Source organism: Microtus oregoni, unplaced genomic scaffold (assembly GCF_018167655.1).
Source record: "Microtus oregoni isolate MIOR12 unplaced genomic scaffold, Mior012 000010F_ref0000083, whole genome shotgun sequence".
Taxonomy (NCBI): Eukaryota; Metazoa; Chordata; class Mammalia; order Rodentia; family Cricetidae; genus Microtus; species Microtus oregoni.
Window position 1 is genome coordinate 13,491,970 of NW_024543069.1, and position 18,289 is coordinate 13,510,258.

The 18,289-nt window shown below is 44.9% G+C and overlaps 1 pseudogene; it reads left to right on the forward strand.

Moving 5' to 3' along the window:
- LOC121453023 overlaps positions 1-14,315 on the forward strand; it is a 30,753-nt pseudogene extending 16,438 nt beyond the window's left edge.
- The last annotated feature ends 3,974 nt before the right edge of the window (positions 14,316-18,289 follow it).

Below are 18,289 nucleotides of genomic sequence, written 5' to 3' on the forward strand. Positions count from 1 at the left end.
AACTTAGGAGTCCAGAGGATGCAGTAACAAAGTTGGCAACTGTGGTTATTTGGATTGGGCCCACATAAGACCAGCCCTAAAGACAACTGGTCAAAGAAGGAAGAGAGGCTCACAGAACCATACCCTTGGACACTGAACTGCTTGCTACAGCTTCTGGAAGAGAAGCAATCATTGTCTTCGGTTGTGTCCACTGTTGAGTCTACCAGGATCCAATCGGTACTTCCAAAATCTGCAGTCATTCTGGTGGCCCTGGGTAGCCTTGTAGGTTCCAAAACAAAGTGAACAAATAGGAGTGGGAGAGAGGTCAGTGGGGAGGAGGAAGGACACACAGAGTGGTAAGAAGTTGAGAGCAATCAGTGAGCAAAGCAGACATATGTGATATTATTATTTTTTTAAAAAAAGGTTTTATCCCGGACTTGCTGAACATAGCGGACAATGAGGACTACTGAGAACTCAAGAACAATGGCAATGGGGTTTTGATCCTACTGCATGTACTGGCTTTGGGGGAGCCTAGGCAGTTTGGATGCTCACCTTACTAGACCTGGATGGAGGTGGGCGGTCCTTGGGCTTCCCACAGGTCAGGGAACCCTGATTGCTCTTTGGGCTGATGAGGGAGGGGGACTTGATTGGGGGAGGGAGAGGGAAATGGGAGGCGGTGGTGGGGAGAAGGCAGAAATCTTTAATAAATAAATAAATTAAAATATATATATAAAGGTTTTATCAAAATGGACAACGCTTGAGGAATAATAGCCTGAGGATGTCCTCTAGCATCCAGGTATGTGCACATACACACGATCATACACACACATAATCATACACACACATAATCATACACACACATACACACACATAATCATACACACACATACACACACACACACACGATCATACACACACATACACACAATCATACACACACATACACACACATAATCATACACACATACACACACAATCATACACACACACATACACACACACATACACATAATCATACACACACATACACACACAAACATACACACACATACACATAATCATACACACACATACACACATACACACACATACACATAATCATACACACCCACACATACACACATACACACACACATACACACATACACACACACATACACACATACACACACATACACACACACATACACACATACACACACATACACACACACTACACACACATACACACACACATACACACACACACATACACACACACACACACAGAGGGAGAGAGATGGAGAGAGAGAGAGATGGAGCAAGAGAGAGGGGGGAGGGAGAGAAAGAAGGAGAGAGATGGAGAGAGAGAGGCACACACAGGCAAACTGCACACAAAATACATAAACAACATACACACAAACAATACTCACATACACACATATACATACATATACAGAGAAGTATACACACAAGCACACATACACACAGAGGCACACACAGGCAAACTACACACAAACACGATACACACAGATGCATACACAGCACATGCACACACAGAAGATTTTTGTGGGAGAGGAAATTAGGAGCTCGGGGCTGACCATTGGGTGGCGACATCTCTGAAGTCCCCAGGCGGTTCTGCGCAGCCAGTTTGTTATGAGTCCAAAGGAAAGAACGGAGAGCTATTGACAGGAATTAGGGGATCACACAGATGGTGTGAAGAATACATATCCTGTTTACAAAGGATTCTCTGAGAGCCACACTCTCTCAAGGAAACTTACGATAAGGAAACTGATCAGAGGACCACGGTGGTTTCTCTCCAGACAGTGAGGTGTGGGCTTATGCAGAGGAGTGGTGTCACCAAGGCCGTCACTGCTGCTGATGGATGGACACGCGACAGCCCAGGAGCATATCTCCAATCTCTTACTCCACGTCCCAATACATACAGTTTCTTATAGCATGCAAGCTGAGAAGCGCAGTCCTCCATGGCAAACAAACAAAGCAAGCATGGCAGTAAAGAGCACCTCGGGGTTAAAGAATATATTCCACGATCGCAATAAACCTCTGTGGAGGAGACGGAAATATCTCACTCAGGAGATGTCATTACTTTTCCAGCAAACGAATCAGCCAGAAATTCAATTTCACAATGAGAAGAGCAAGTATAGAGGACTCCAACCCTTCATAGGAGTACAGCCCACCTGGCTAGCTTCTTCCTGCCTCGGTGATAACTACTTAGAAATCTCCTTCAACCTTCCCCCGGCTGCTGGAGGAAAGGATGAGGAGTAGCAAGTGTTTTTCAGTCTCAAAACACTTATACCAGCAGCCTTCCTTCCCCCTTGAGATTCCTCATCAAATACTATTTCCCATTAAGTTTCCTAGCCTCCCATATTGACTATAGTGTTAGCCAAGGTTGGCTCGGGGTGCCCCAGGCTATCTATGATGCTCCTCACACCTCACAATGCCCTGAACAAGGTCACCTTGACAGTGAGTACACACCTAGAAAGAAGGAAGACTTGGGGCTAGCTAGGCCCTGGGACTCCACTGTTAGAGGCCACATTTGGGACCGTGACATCACAAACACCACAAAGGCATGGAAGAAGAGACACAGGGTGAACTGACTTTGTAAGAGAAGTCACTGGTGTTGGCTGGGTTTGTTGCATTGCATCTTTCGCCAAAATATTCCCTGTTACGTTTTCAGGTAATTGCCTCTCTCTGTGTGTGTCTGTGTGTCTCTGTGTCTCTGCCTCTGTGTCTCTCTGTCTTTGTCTGTGCGTCTCCGTCTCTGTCTGTCTGTCTCTCTCTCTGCATAGGATTTGAGTATAGTCATTTCTCCCTTGGGTCTTATTGGTGGAGCATACAACAAAGGCCTTGGCAACCAATGCAAATATCCCCCTGGCCAAGTAGTTTTTCCAGGACAGACACAAAGCCTGGGAAATGATATTAAAACTAACAGGGACCATCCCAGGACTTTTGGAGACAGTTTTCTCACTGGGTTTTCACATGAGTAGGTGGAAGAGTTCAGAAAGGGGAAGCAGAATGCATATCGGCATGGAAACGATGTGGAGAAAGTGGAGAAAGAAATGAGTAAAGCTAGGGCGGTTCTGGGGGCACGGCGTGGGCTCCCGCTGCAGGCCTTACCTAGAGCCAGCCCCACCAGGACACATGGATTATAAGAGTCAATAAATTATTAGTTTCTTGGTCACCTCTGACATGCGTTTTCCTCACCAGCAAGGAAGTCGTTGGTCAATCGACAAACGGATCCCAGCGTGCTCAACTGTGGTGTGTGATGATTGAAGGGTTTCAGCAGTGTTCACATTATAGCTCGACACCCTGGAGGTCATCAGAGGATTTGGCAAGATCTGTGACTGCACAGTGGTGACTTGGAAACAAGATTCTCTGATACTGCGCCGTGCTCTCCATGCCCGTGTGTTATCACTATGTCTTCTAATCCATCACATGGACTAAGGGAGCACCCTGGACAGAGAGCCAGAGGTCTTCACTCCGGGTACGGCTCAGCCATTGACTAGATACATTGGGTAAATCACTTGCTTAACTTAGGCGGTGTTACCAGCGTCTGTATCTGGCAAGTGATTCCAGCTGTCTGGTGCCCAGGAAACCCTCCCACTATAAACATCCCAGTATTCGCTATTTCCAGCAATTTACGCTGCTCAGACACTGAGCAAGAGGAGCAGCCCCCAGGTCTTCCCAGTGTGTGTTGGCATTCTCCCTAAGCTGCTGAAATACATCCTCTTTGGCTCGATTTCATCCCATAGTGATCATTTGACCGAAGGCTCCATCGCTGTGTGTGTAGCTTGTCCAAAGCTGTGGCGTACAGCCCTTGTCTCCGGCCCCCAGGCTGAGTCTCTCTAGCTGACAGTTTCTCCACGTGTCCTTCATTCTGAAGCGCCCTGCTGGGCTCGTGTTCATCACCATATCCACTACCAACTGAAGACAAGAGTGGTGTCCATCCTGGCCAGGGGGGCGGAAGTGGCATCCTGGGCCTTCCACCCTAAGAAGGTGATTGTTTGCCAAGTACCTGTCTTCTTAGCAGATTTTTCTTTATTGCTGTTATTGTTGCTGCTGCTTCTGTGGTTTTTGCTTTTGTTTTTGTTTTGTTTTGTGTTTTGAGTCAGGGTCTCACTGTACAGCCCTGGCTGACTTGAAATTTTGTATACAGATCAGGCTGGCCTAGAAGACACAGAAATCCCCCTGCCTCTGCCTTCGGAGCAGTAGGCATAAAGGTTTTTTCCTTCATTCTCGGTTTACAGACTCTTTTCCTGGGTGCCCACACCATCCTTTTTCTCTTTTGTTCATATCCTGGGCCACTGGACACTGCCTAAGAAACAAAGCTTACAGAAAAGGCTGGGCGCCAGTAAATGCACCCCTCTCGTTTGGCTCAGCCAGGACTAGGCACAGATAGGTTAACTTTCTACCGAGCAGCGTACGGTATATATCAGCACTAACAATGAGGTTTTGATTTCCCTGAGTCAGCTTTAAAAATGATGTTGACTTTTATGGTCGATAGGTTATAGATCACCATATTTATGTCAAGACATATTGGCATGAAAATAAATCAATGAGAATATTAATACACAAGCCGTGTGTTTAAATGGAACCCCCTGCAACTCCACACTTCCCCTCATATTTCACTCTAGGGCTCTCGGAAACCTCACCTCTGACGGGTTTTACTGAACTGGAAATCAAGGCTCATTTTCATTTTCCATGACTACTGTCTTGAATCAGCTTTATATGTAACCGGTTCCAAAGTTTTCCACTTTGTCCTTTTACCATAAACATCCATAACTGCCTTCCATCATTAATAGGAATGTCAATTCAAATTTATGGCTTCTGCTTAAACAAAACATCTCAGAGCAAAGCTCTGGCTGATATATCTCTTAATAAATGAAACCCTGCATCTGGAGACTGATGCATCCTTATCTTATTTTGCAGTCATATGTTTCAGAAACCAAGCCCATCGTTTAGAAATGATTATAGAAAAAAAGTGGGTTGAAAAAGAAAATGTGCTCTTTGCACGTGTCTTCTCTGGTGGGTTCTTTCGGTCCTCTCAGGACCCTCCAGGCACCAGTGGCTTACAAGCCCCCTCTGAGGGAACTGTGTTCCCAGAGCAGCAAGGCCTGAGCATTCCACCACTAAGTGTGCTCTGCTCCCAGCTTCTTAAGTGCCATCACCCCAGTCCCAGGTTCTATGAAGGACCACACAGCCAAACAATGGGAATGTTAGTCCAACAACTGTTAGTCCACATCGTGTGTGTGGCCTGGCTACCCGGACCAGTCACCATGTCCTAGGATGACCTCTTGGGCTCTGTGCAGAGACTGCGAGACCTCCAACAAGAACAGAAGCCAAAGGATGCCCTAGCAGGCCCTAGCAACACAACTAAAAAGTTCATACTCTAGAAATACTCAATAGAGTTACAAGGAAAAAAAAAACCTCTAAAGAAAGATTAAAATTTTGTGTTGGGCCACATTCATAGCTCTCCTGGGTGCATGCAGCCCAGAGGCCATAGGCTGTCACACCTGCTAGGGGTAGGGAGAATCATGGGAAGTTAGGAGAAAGAAAACACTGAACAGAGCAGCATGGAGTAGAGAAAGGAGGAAGGGTGAGGCACCTGTAGTGTGGACAGAAGTCTGCCCCACCTCCTCATCCCATATTCAGGTCATCACCCATTCAACCTCACTTGCCACCTACACCTCCTGGTGGACTTCACCCATCGCTCATCTCTCTCCCAGACTAGCACAACGGCCCCCTTACCTCAATGAAGCCGTACTCTGTCCTTCAACCAGCAGCACAGTGACTTCTCAAAATGCAAGTCCTACCATACGGTCATGCTTCTCCTACACCACAGGCAGACACGCAGCAAGTTTAGAGAGGCCTATAAGGAGGATCAAAGCCAACCCAACTAAAGGAAAAGGCTTTCACACACTAACACACAGGAATTGACTCAAAGCACACAGAACTGCAAGCTGGCCTCCCAAATCACAAAGCATGAAGAAACAATGAACCAAACTGTAGTCACACTAACAATGAGGCTGATGCTGTGCTGTGACCTCACATAGAGTCAGGAGGGCTGCCAGCCTAAGGTCAGATGGCCGTACAGAAAAATCCTGTCAGAAAACAAAATTAAGAACTTTTATTTCTCAAAAAAAATAAATAAATAAATATGGACATTTATAACTATTAAGTCAGGAAAATGAGGTATGAAATAAAGGGAAATGTGATACGAATAGTTGGGAAATTTTTAACCTAAAATATATAAAGAGCTGAATTATCAATAGTCAAGAAACAGACAAGAGAATAAGAAAAGTTAGAATATGCTGGAACAAAAGCTTCATGCAAAAAGATCCAGGCCGGGGAGTACAAAAAGAAGCCCTTCCTCTCCCAAGTGGAAATAATGCGCGAGGAGAGAAGAATGACACCTCAAGAAATGGTTGTAAAACAAGGCTCAGGACAAAAGCAAACGCTCTTTCTCCTGGTGAGTCTCCTCTCCCTAGTGCCCCTCTGTATCTGTAGGACACTCCCTGCCTCAGCTGTTACGGATCCATCTGAGGAACTATCATCTCTAAACCAAAGAAAAAGCAGGATAGATGTGCCTGTGAAGTGGGGCCTGACCAGTAAGATGGGGACAGTAAGATGGAGACAAACCACTGTTTCTCTCTTCCTGTCCCTGACCAGCAGATGAAACAGCTCGTGGATACCCACGTTGGCTCCGGCGCTCAGAGGACAGTCCATAGAGCTGGCCACTCTCTTGCCCTCTGTCGGGACTACCTCAGTAACAGATATCTTCAATCCTCATACTGGCTCCCTCTGTGGGTATGTTGTTCCTCATGTCCCTCTCTCCTCTTTGAAAAATGTTAGCACTTGTAGCCAGGGCTCTGCTTCCTGGGTGACCCAAGCTGACACAACACCATTTGCCCCTTGCTGAGTGAGTCTTCAAACAGAACAGCTGTCGCTAATCCATGCTATTAGCTTTTACACTGCAAGTTACTGAAGGTGTTCCCTGCCTTGGGGTGAGGATGGATAAAGGAAGGGATTTGGGCTCTCTGAGGCTTTGAGTAACTTTACCTCAGCCCCTACAACCGATTTCCTCCTTGCCCCGCACCAAACCAATCTTCATTTCTTCAGACCTAGCACACGAGACTCGGGCATGGTATATAGAAAGATATTGGAAAAGGCAAGGAGAAATTTTTCTTAGACATCATCTTTTAGGGTTCTAATTCTAGAGACAGTGATGGATCTTCCACAGCCATACAGTGATGTAGCAATGTTGGTTGTTGTTATTGCTATTTCATTTGGGTTTTTTTTTTTTTGGAGGGGGGCTTGTTGTTTTTTTAATTAATTAATTTATTTATATTTCCAGTAAAAAATTTACACTTCCTCTACATCTTACACTGAAGCTAAAATTTCTGACTTCAGAGTTCGGTTTAGAGGCAATACTCACGATCAACAAGAGCATAATGTCTGGTTTTTTTTTTCCAGAGCAATAGCAGTTCCAGAACCTTCTTTGCTATGACAACACAATATTTCTCATAAACCCCTAAGTCTATACTGACTTGAAACTGCCAGTTAGGTCACATCCTTTTCAACAGAAAACAAAGCCCTAAAACTGCTACCCAAATTCACTAGTGAAATAAAGTCGTCACTGCATTGGATAGTCTTCAAAATTATTCAAGAATGCAATTTGCTTTTGTTGTGAAAGCATAAATATCCTCGGATTCCCTCATTTCAGAACAATTTATGTGTTGAATCTTTGTCTAGGTGCAGAGCAAGCATGAGCCCATGCTGCAAAATACAACACACAATTGTTAAAAAGCTAGCATACGTATTTAAGTCTTAAAGGTAAACTCTAAAGGTGGGTTGTAGATTGCTACTACTTATTCATTTCCGAAAACCATGCATACAGTTGTCCCCACTCTGTCTGAGGGGCATACATCCCAAAGCACACACCCCCTGGAAACCTAATCCTGTGTTTAGTACTGACACCTACATTTACTATGCTTCTTCCTGCACACATATGAAGGAATGAAGTTCAACTTATACACGAAGCACAGGATGGGACTAACAGCAGTAACAAATGACAAAACAATTATAACAATATAATGAAAATGGGAGCTCTGGGGCATTATTGAGTAAAATGGGGGTTACTTTGACATGAGAACTTCAGTACTATGATAATGCATCTGATAAGCTAAGTGGCTACCAAGCGACTAACAGGCAGGTAGCTTGTGCAGGGTACACACCTGACAGAGCGGGTTCATGGGACAGAACATTCATCAAGAGAATCTGCCGTGGGCTCTGAGGGGCACACAAATTAAAAGCTAGGACCTGTGTGTTGATGAAATTTTCCAGTTATTATTTTGAGACTGTAGCTGACTTCATACAACTGTAATCTCAGAAGGTAAAGTCCAGGATGGAGGGGGACTACTATGTTCTTTTTAGTTGTTTTTCTGATTTGAGGCTAGATTCTGTTATACATAAAAAAGGCAGTACATACAGTTGGGGGGTGACATGTTACTTCATTTCCAAGCCTTGCTCTTTTGGTTTGGGGTTGGGGGACGGGCACCTGTGGTGGAAGGAGGAAGATAAGAAAATGTTCCCCTGAGAGCTGGCTTTGTACAAAAGAAGTCCAAGCTTGTCCTGCATTAATTGCCCCACAATTCCACTGAGCCTCTCTGAACCTTAGACTCTTGGCTGTACAATGAAGGGAATAAGGTCTTCTCTGCTTACCTCCCAGAGTATTCTGTACAATAGCCACCCACGATAAAGGGCTGCTCTTAGCTAAATCTAACTCTGTTTCTTTGTGTGAAACCAACATTGTAACTATGGATGCAGTGATAAGTGGAAAGTTGATTGACAGGAGCTCGGGGTGGGGATGGGGGTCCTCAATGAACTGTCTTCTCTATAGCTGCCACTCTGCAGACAGAAGCCCAACTCCAATTCAGCTTTTCATTTACAAGAGGTGAGGAAGGTTGAAAACTGTCTGTGGTCTTTATTGCCACCCAGTGGTCAGTTGGCAAAATAGCATCAAATTATTAGTGCTTTTGAAACAAAGTTATTTCCAAGTGAAACATTTGCTACATTAATCTAGCATAGAATTAAATGTACCTGTATTTAAAAGAAACCATAAAAAACAAATACTTGTGTTGTTATGTGAGTGGTTCCTTTTTGTAAATAAATATTAAATTGATATATATGGTACATACATATGTAAGTGTGTCAACAGGTACATACATTAATTGATATATAAACAGATAAGTATTTGCCAACAGTTTTTTAGAAAACAAAACCTGGTAGAAATAAACAATTACTGTCTGGGAATATTCATGAGCCTCCATTAAATAGTTTCATTCGTTAAAGAGAGGTCTCCAGCGACTAGATGTAGCTCAGCTGTGTTTAGCAGGCATGAGGCCTGACTTCAATCCCTTTCACCTTGAAAACATATTTTTCAGACACAGGTAAAATTCTAAACTCTGAAATCAGTTCTTAGATTTAAATTTGTATCTTTACATAAAAGAGTAGGTGAGACTCTGGTGTTTTTATTCTTATCGTTATCATTTTCATTGTAGTTATCATCATTACCATCTGAAACAGATCCTTGTCATGTACTTTAGAATGGCCTGTTTCTTGTTCTGTCTGTAGCCTATGCTGGCCTCAAACTCATTATCCTCCTGCCTCAGCCTTTGAGTACTATGAGCAGCATTCAAGAGTCTCTTGGCTGGGCGGAGGTGGCGCATGCCTTTAATCCCAGCACTCAGGAGGCAGAGGTGGGTGGATCTCTGTAAATTCGAGGCCAGCCTGGTCTACAAGAGCTAGTTCCAGGAGAGAAATCCTGTCTTGAAAAACAAAACAATAAGAAAAATAAAGAAACAAAAAGCCTTCTTGTGTGGGGCCAAGGTCAGTGACCCAACCAGAGGGGCTGCTCCTCAGATTGGGACTCACAATGTACCCTAAAATGTTCTCTGACTTTCACCAGCAAGACAGAGGTAATCCTTGATTCACAAGGTTAGTCACGTGTGTGAGAGGCCCAGGCTGCTGGAGCCAGCAATGAGTCTCAGCTTCCCATTGAGAGCCCACACTGAGCTGGGAAGACAGCTTTGCTGGAAATAACTAAGCACTTGCCAGCACCCCAGCATGAGAGATTATAGGCAATGAAATGAATAAAAACTACATTTATTTCCCTCTCCCAACCAAAAAGCTTTCTTCTTCTTGTTCAGAAGATTTTAAAGCCAGACAGAGAAGTGGTTGGCATCCTGACACACAGAGATCCTCCATCTCCCACCACCTCAGGAGCCAATCTCCACTGTGCCTCCAAGGCCAGGACCTCATCATACTGGTCCCCAACACTCAGGAACTTGAAAGTTTCAAATCCTCCTCAGACTTGTGCCAAGGCGTGGCACTTCTGTCTCAGTAGTGCGACTCCTGTCAGCTCCCTGCTCTGTGTCCATCCTGATTGGCCCTTCCTGCTCCAGGCTAGGCCTATGGCGTTATTAATATCTTCTTCAAATACATCACTAGAAGGGGTTTCCAGATAGTCAGAACTGAGAGAATGCAGATCACCCAGGAATTATTACAGGTGCTGACTCATACCCGAAAATCTGATGCCTGGAAGCGGGGGGCAGCTAATTACAAATGTCTGAGAACTGGGGGTCCCTCAAAAACACCCCAGAGTCTAGAGGCCAGAAAGCCTAGAGTTTACAGAAGGTCGCAATTTCCGCCCCAACAAAGAGGGTGGATGTCCCATGCCTCTGCCTTTTTGTCCTGTCTGGGTCCTCAACCAATCGGATGGTGCCACATTAGGTGAAGGATCTTCCTTCATGGGTCCACTGATTCCAATGCAGTTCCCTCTGAAAGCACTTTCTCAGAACTAGAACTGTGTTCCATGGGCACTCTGGGTGCCCTTTAACCCATCAGTGCACACTCAGATGAGCCATCAGTGGCCTTACTCCATCACTGCTGCAGTGGGGATCCCCCTCCTCACAGACGCATCGTCCCCAGGGCAGACCCTGCCGTCTGCGGGCACAAGGTACCCACAGGGCTTGCCAGCTCATCCTGCCCCCGTGCTGCTCACCTTCTGCAGAGCAGGCTCTTCTTTCTCCCTCTTCTGAAAGTTCAAATGCCGCCTGTTTTAAGAAGCCTCAGCCAGTCCCCTTAGCGGCTACATCCTGCCATGTTCCCACAGTCTTTGTGACTGCTTCTCAGTTCTACCTGTGTCTATTTCTAACTTCCCCACTAAGGTGTGAGATCCTGGAGAGAGCAAAGGCTGCGTACTCTTCAGTGTGTGTGTGTGTGTGTGTGTGTGTGTGTGTGTGTGTGTGTGTGCATGTGTGTGTGTGCGTGTGTGTGTATACGCATGTGAATGCACACCTGCACGAATGCTTGCTGAGGCCAGAAGTTAACTTGAGTGCCACAGTTGGCTTGACATTCTACCTTGTTTACAGAAATGAGACCTTCAGCTGGGCAGGCTGAAGTAGGCTAGACTGGCTTGCCAGTCCCAGGGGCCCTCCTGTCTCCACCTTCCCAACACTGGGACTGTAAGTGGGTGTCACCTTGTCTGACTTTTGTTTAGATGTGGGAATCAAATTCAGGTCTTCATGCTTGCATAGCCGGCGCTTACCCGCTTGATTCTCTCCTCAACCTAAATCCTATTGCTTTCTTTGCGAATACAGCTCTTTATAGTACAGTTGTCAGCTGTCAACGGAGCCACCGAGCCATCCACCTTAAGCTTTTCTTTCTTGCTGGGCTTTACTTTCCACTGCGGTTTGGTTTGTTTGTCTTGTCATATTGCCCAGTTTGGCCTCAGACTCAGGTTCAACTGATCTTGCCTAGGCCTCCCTTCTAGCGTGAATCAAAGTGTACACCGCCACACTAGCTTTATCCTACTCCTTATTTTAATTGTCTTTCTAAATATTAAGAATTGATTGCTAAGGCTTGAGATTAGACATGTTTCAAGCCCCTGGGCTTCATGCTAATTGGCTGACCACACACTGACTTACCTACAGTGACAGAAACCTTCAGGCTCACAGTCTTTCTCTCTCTCTCTCTCTCTCTCTCACACACACACACACACACACACAGAGAGAGAGAGAGAGAGAGAGAGAGAGAGAGAGAGAGAGAGAGAGATATTGATTCTCTGTTGCCACCAGGGCCCATCCTTTGGGCCTGATTTGTCAGCCTGAATAGCAATAAGGAAGAAACTGCACCTGGCTTCAGAGCTCACAGTTGTTTTCTTAAATGTTCAGGAGGTTGATGGCTAATAAGCAAATCGTCCTCAGTATTCAAACAGGCAGTTAATAAATCCCGAAAGAGAAACAAATCAAAATCCTCCCATAAAGCCTATAGGCAAAACCTCTGTTTTCCCTAATCCTCCTGAAACCTCATGGGTCACTTTCTGCTCCACCATGGTATTGTGACTAGCACCAGATTGTGGGCATACAAAATCACCCCTGGGCACACTGTCCTCTCAGATGGAAAATGTCTCCCCCGAGAGAGTTCCTGAGTCTATGCAAAGGGTTCTAGCAAGTGTGGGAAGGGGGGGCATGCAACTGGCATTTCTCTAGGCCCTATTTAAATGACAGAGCTGTCTTCCAGCCCCTGTTACAATTCTGCCAACACAGAGACAAGATGAAGCAAGATAAAGACCCCTGAGCCCCCAGACATTTGGATCTCAGTTGAGATTGGGTTTAATTCTTCTTCCACCTAAAGCAGCTTCTGCTCAAGTAAGGACTCTGAGATTGGGAGCGAAGCTGAATGTCAGGTCAGCAGAGGTGAGCACCCAGCTGAGGTCCTGATGCTGAACTGGACTTTCCTCCCAGAAGAAAGAAAAATAGAGGCCAACTCGGAGGAAGCCTCCTTAGAGATGAAGAAGCCAGACCTGAATAATGCCTCAAAGGAGCAAAATGCGTGCAACGTCTCAGAGAGGTACAAGCAAGTCTACCTTCCGATAACCTACAGCCTCATCTTCATCTTGGGGCTGGTCCTCAATGGGGCTGTCCTCTGGCTCTCCTGCTGCCAAACCAAACCCTGGAGCTGTGCCACCATCTATCTGATGAACCTGATGGTGGCCGACCTGCTTTATTTACTGAGCCTGCCTTTCCTCGTCGTCACCTACTCGGTGAGCGACACCTGGTTATTTGGGGAGATGCTATGCAGGTTAGTGCGATTCCTGTTTTACGCCAGCCTCTACAGCAACATCCTTCTGCTGACCTGCATCTCTGTACACCGCTTCCTAGGTGTGTGCCACCCGCTGAGCTCACTGCCTTACCGGACTCGCCGGCGTGCCTGGCAAGCTACTGCTGCCACCTGGACCCTGGTGGTCCTCCAGCTCCTCCCCACACTGGTGTACTCCCGCACGAAGTATGTAAATGGCCGGGCGATCTGCTACGACACAACCAGCCCAGAGAATTTCGATCGCTTCTTCGCCTACGGCGTGGTTCTGACATTCTCTGGTTTCCTCTTCCCTTCCTTGATCATTCTGGTGTGTTACTCTCTGATGATCAGGAGCCTGACTTCTCCAGTGGAGGCGCTCCCAGAAACAGGCTACATAACCCGTGCCAAGTCCATTCGGACAATCCTGCTGGTGTGCAGCCTCTTCGCTCTCTGTTTTGTGCCCTATCACATTGCCCGATTCTTCTACTTCGTCACCCGCTTCCGGAACACGCGGGACTGCGAACTCCTGTCAGTAGCCAGCTTAGCCTACAAGATCAGCAGACCCCTGGCCAGCATGAGCAGCTGCCTCAATCCCATCCTGTACTTCCTATCACGGGGCAACAACAGAGCCCAACTCCTCCAGAAGCTGAGACAGATCAAGGTTGGTGAGCATCCCACCGGTGTTGTGGAAGGGGTACCTAGGGTTAGGCAGATCTGGGCACTGCCAGGATGAAGTCTGGAAAGAGAGAGCTGGACCCGGAACGGAGCTGGTTAGTGGGAGAGGAGCAGAAACCTTCCTACAGGGGTGCTGGTAGGAAGGGCTTAATAGAAATGGTGAGAGGTTTGAAAATAAGACTATTGAGAAAGATACCAAAGCAAAGGTGACCAGACGTTGATATATTGCCATTGCAGTCTCAGTTCAAAAGGCAGCATCCCAGAAGCCTCTGCTGCATCCCCCGGCCCCAGCTCATGCTGGTCTCTCGCCATAACCTAACCACTCTCTTCCTTCCCTGACCTATGGTCTGTGGAGGATTTCTGAACACCTGGGCTTGTTCACTCATTGACTTATTTCTGATGCGTCTTTTCCCATTGGTACACAGGTTCTCACAGGAAAAGGACCTCGTCCTACTGCTGACTCCCAGCACCGGTCTCTACAGAAGGGCCCTGCAGAGCGCTGCTCAGGAGACAGAGGCTGAGCGAATGAGGGAGTGGAGGGTGGAGAGAGTGAAGCCCTTACCGTGTAATCAGGCAAGACATCTAAGCCTCAACAGCCCTGAGAAGCGGTGCTATTGGCCTGGTTTTTGCCAAAACACACACACACACACACACACACACACACACACACACACACACACACATTAGGTTTTTGTCAAGTTCACCCGCTGGAGACCATTCACCCAGATCATAATTGAAGAAAGGCTGCATGCAAGGCAGGGGCCCTTGAAGCATGTGAACCTACATGTCAAGCGTAGGACTGTCCAAGTGTTCAACAGCACAGCCTATCCCCGTCGCTCATCCGGCTCATTCCCGTGGCTGGCTACTGACAGATCATGGAGTCTGCCTTCTGTGCTTTTTTTCATTACATCGCTTAACTGTGGCTCCCTCAGGAAATGATCCTCCAGGTAAGGTGGAAGATATGGAGCCCGGGATCTGCCTGAAGCAGGTGTCTCTTATTTTTATTCCAGCATAATGCTTCCATTCACGACAACACATACACACACACACACACACACACACACACACGCACACACACATACGCATACAATTTCCATTTCTAATTTTTAGTTTTTACACAGTTCACATAACACATTAGTTTTCTTCTTTGATAATTTCACACACATATATAATGTATTACTCTCACTCTCAACCTTGCCTATGAATTAATTCTTTTAAATTATTTAAGGACTTAAATAGTAAAAAATAAATCAATAGCCTCGACACACACACACATACAAAAAAACCTTTATTTTAAACAACACAATCCCCCTAAGACCTTCCTCATCTAATAATTTATTACAATCTCTCCAGGAAGGGGTGAACAAATCGTTTTCATAAAAACCAACCTCCCTTTACGATACCACTCTAATTACGGGGAATGTCTGTATGAGACCACGCGTATGTCTGAATTCCGAAGTTTCATTCTGAAAGTACAGCTTATTGCTTTCAAGGCCACCAATAATTAGCTCAAGATTAAGTGTTGCTTTGAAGAATTTCTCAGGTTAATTGGTCTAATGAACAGGCAAGGATGCTTTCTAATTAGCACGTAGGCTCTTTTCCATGGGCAAATGTTTCTAGAATAACGGAGAGAGCTTAAAACTGTTTATTCTTTTCACATGTTCTCTCTCTCTCTCTCTTTGCACAGCACATAGAGAAGATTCAGCCAACCTAACAGTTCCAGTTCTCACTGCTTACATTTATACATGACCACATCCTGCAGAATTAGAGCAGCAGGGCCCCAGTGAAAGCCATCCCATGTCACAGCAGACTACTATCTAACGTCCACAATGGTTCCACCCCTATGGGCAGAAAGAACCCTCCCCTAGAAATCTCAGTACTCAATGCCTTAATCTCAAGATCGTGTTCACCACCCAGGAAACGTTTTCCTGCAGTGAAGCCCTGGTTAACCCTTGTGCTTGCTGTCAACTGTAGAGCTGGCTTTGTTTCTGCCAAGATTGTTTACCTACCTAACAGAAAAGTGCAAACATCCATATTTGTCTTACCTGTGCGGTGAGAAATGTCTTAGTTGACCTCACATCCTTGGTTTTCCTGGAATCATGTCTCCAGACACTAGAATCAAATCAGTCTGCTCTCATTGCGATGAAGCTGCAAATCCTCGAACACAGCAGTGTGTTCTACATGTCCTTCATGATTAGTGACAACCCCTGACACAAGGAAAACAAGGCCAAATGTCCCTCCTGAGTGTGCCTGGCTCTGCAGGGAAACCCAGGACCCTCAAGTCCCTTAGCTCTTGGCTCCTAGACACCTTCTGCACTCGGTCCAGTGGTTTGAACAGGTTAAAAGTAAAATTGAAGGTCAACGAGTGAAGGCGTAAGTCATAAACAATGCCACACCAGTTTGGAATTATGATTAATAGGGTGGTATTTATTTAAAGGAGAAAAAACTTACAGATCACCGTCAGCCCTCTGCGCAACCAGGAAGGGAGTCTAGTTGCCGGCGGAGCAGGAAGTGAAGAGAGAGAGGAGAGGGAAGTGGCCGCTTTTTTAAAGGGAGAGAGACCACGCCCCAGTAGGCTGGTATCTCAGCGGCGATAGGCTGGAGGAGTGGGAGGACCTCCCGTAACACCTCCCCCTTTTGTTTAAATAAGAGAGTTCTAAACCTACTATGAAATTATATACAATAAGTACAAATATGCTATTCTAACTAGCTTAGGTCTTATATAATAAATAACTTGGCCAAGTCATGAGAGAAAGTAACTACATTTATATAGTCTTCAACCCCATCGAAGATCTGAGAAGGGAAATAATGTTACCTGGGTAATTAGGAAGTTCAGTAAAACAACTTCCAAAACATGCAACAAATCACAGAGACAACTAGCTACCTGGGCAATCACCCAAAGTCACGTTAGCAGCATTGAAGCAACCAACTTTGGCTAAGGCCTAACATAACTGACATACCATTTTCAAAGGCAAGCAACTTTTCAAAACTATCTTACCCTGTCTTGGCAGGATATGACAGTCCTGTTTTATCCATTGATGCACGCTCTGTATCTTTGTCAGTGGTTGAGGTACGGGCATTTCTTTGCCCCAAGGCCAGTTCTGCCAAAAAGAAAGGCTCCAGGTGGAGTGTCTTTGGTGCTCAACATTCTCTCAGGAATAGAGCAGTGTTGCCAGGAGCAATTGTGTCTCACTGGCACAAAACTCTGAGTTAGATTAAAGGCCATTTTCTACAGCTCTTTGAAGAAGTTGAAGATTATCTATCTATACTGAGTATAATCTCTATATATCTAAAGAACCTGATTAGTCTAATTATAAATGACAAACTTAGATGACTATTAATCTATATAATTCTCAATATCTATCTAACTTAAAGACTAAGAAAATAAACGACTGTGAAACAAATGAGGACAATGACCTCCAAATATAAACAATGTACAAATATACATTGCAGTAGGTAAATATATATCAATACACAAACATTATATAAGTATCTTAATCAGAGGTAGAAACGTACACTGCAATATGGTAAATATATACAATATATATATATATCAATACAATATATGTCAATACATAAAAAATGTTTTAAACAGAGGTAGAAACATGCATGCATACAATAGTCAATATAATTTAACTTTGTATCAATATACAAGAATCTATACCAATATATTTGTCTAAAAACAGTAACTCACAATTACAAATCTATTATCCCATCATTCCTCTTTTTTTTTTCAAAATGATCCCTGAGCTTATAAAATTCCTCCCCCAACCCTCAATCGTATACTAATTATAATCAACCCCTAAATGATGTCCCTAAACCCAAGGGCAGACTTTATTGGGAGAGGGGACGTCGTCCTCTAGAATTACTTCCAGCTGTCATGGGGGCGACGTTCTTTCTGGGGGATCCTGTGAAAGTAAAATGATGGTTAAATTTCAAGATCAATGTCTTTTAAAATTGCCAATAGTCTCTGAGTATTTTGTGCAGGGCTGGCCAAAATGTTGTATAAGATGTGCACCATTACAGCTAATCAAGTTGGAACTGTCTTGTGCAGCTGGTACCCAAAGCAGGTCTTGTAGTAGCGCTATCAGTATCATGACGTCATATCAACCAGGTAGAGTTGTTGTTATGGGGCCCCATCTTCTTCCTGGAAACTTCAAATGTCACTTCAGGAAAAACTCATTGTTCATTGTGAAAAACTTAAACATTAATCATATAGACATATATATATATATATATATATATTTAATGAAAGACATGATATATTCAATGAAAAGTATGATAGATATGAAGAAAAGCAAAGATGTTTTCTAAACTCATTTTTCTTTCTGTCCCAGATCATGGCTCTTGACATGAGACAGAAACTCCAGAAACTCTGGGTTTTTCTCTTACTAACAGGCTTGGAATTGGAGAGGGACTGAGCCAGAGTCCAACTTCAAAACCAGCTTTATAAATTTAGAAATATGGTTTAATATTACTTACACAACCCATTCAG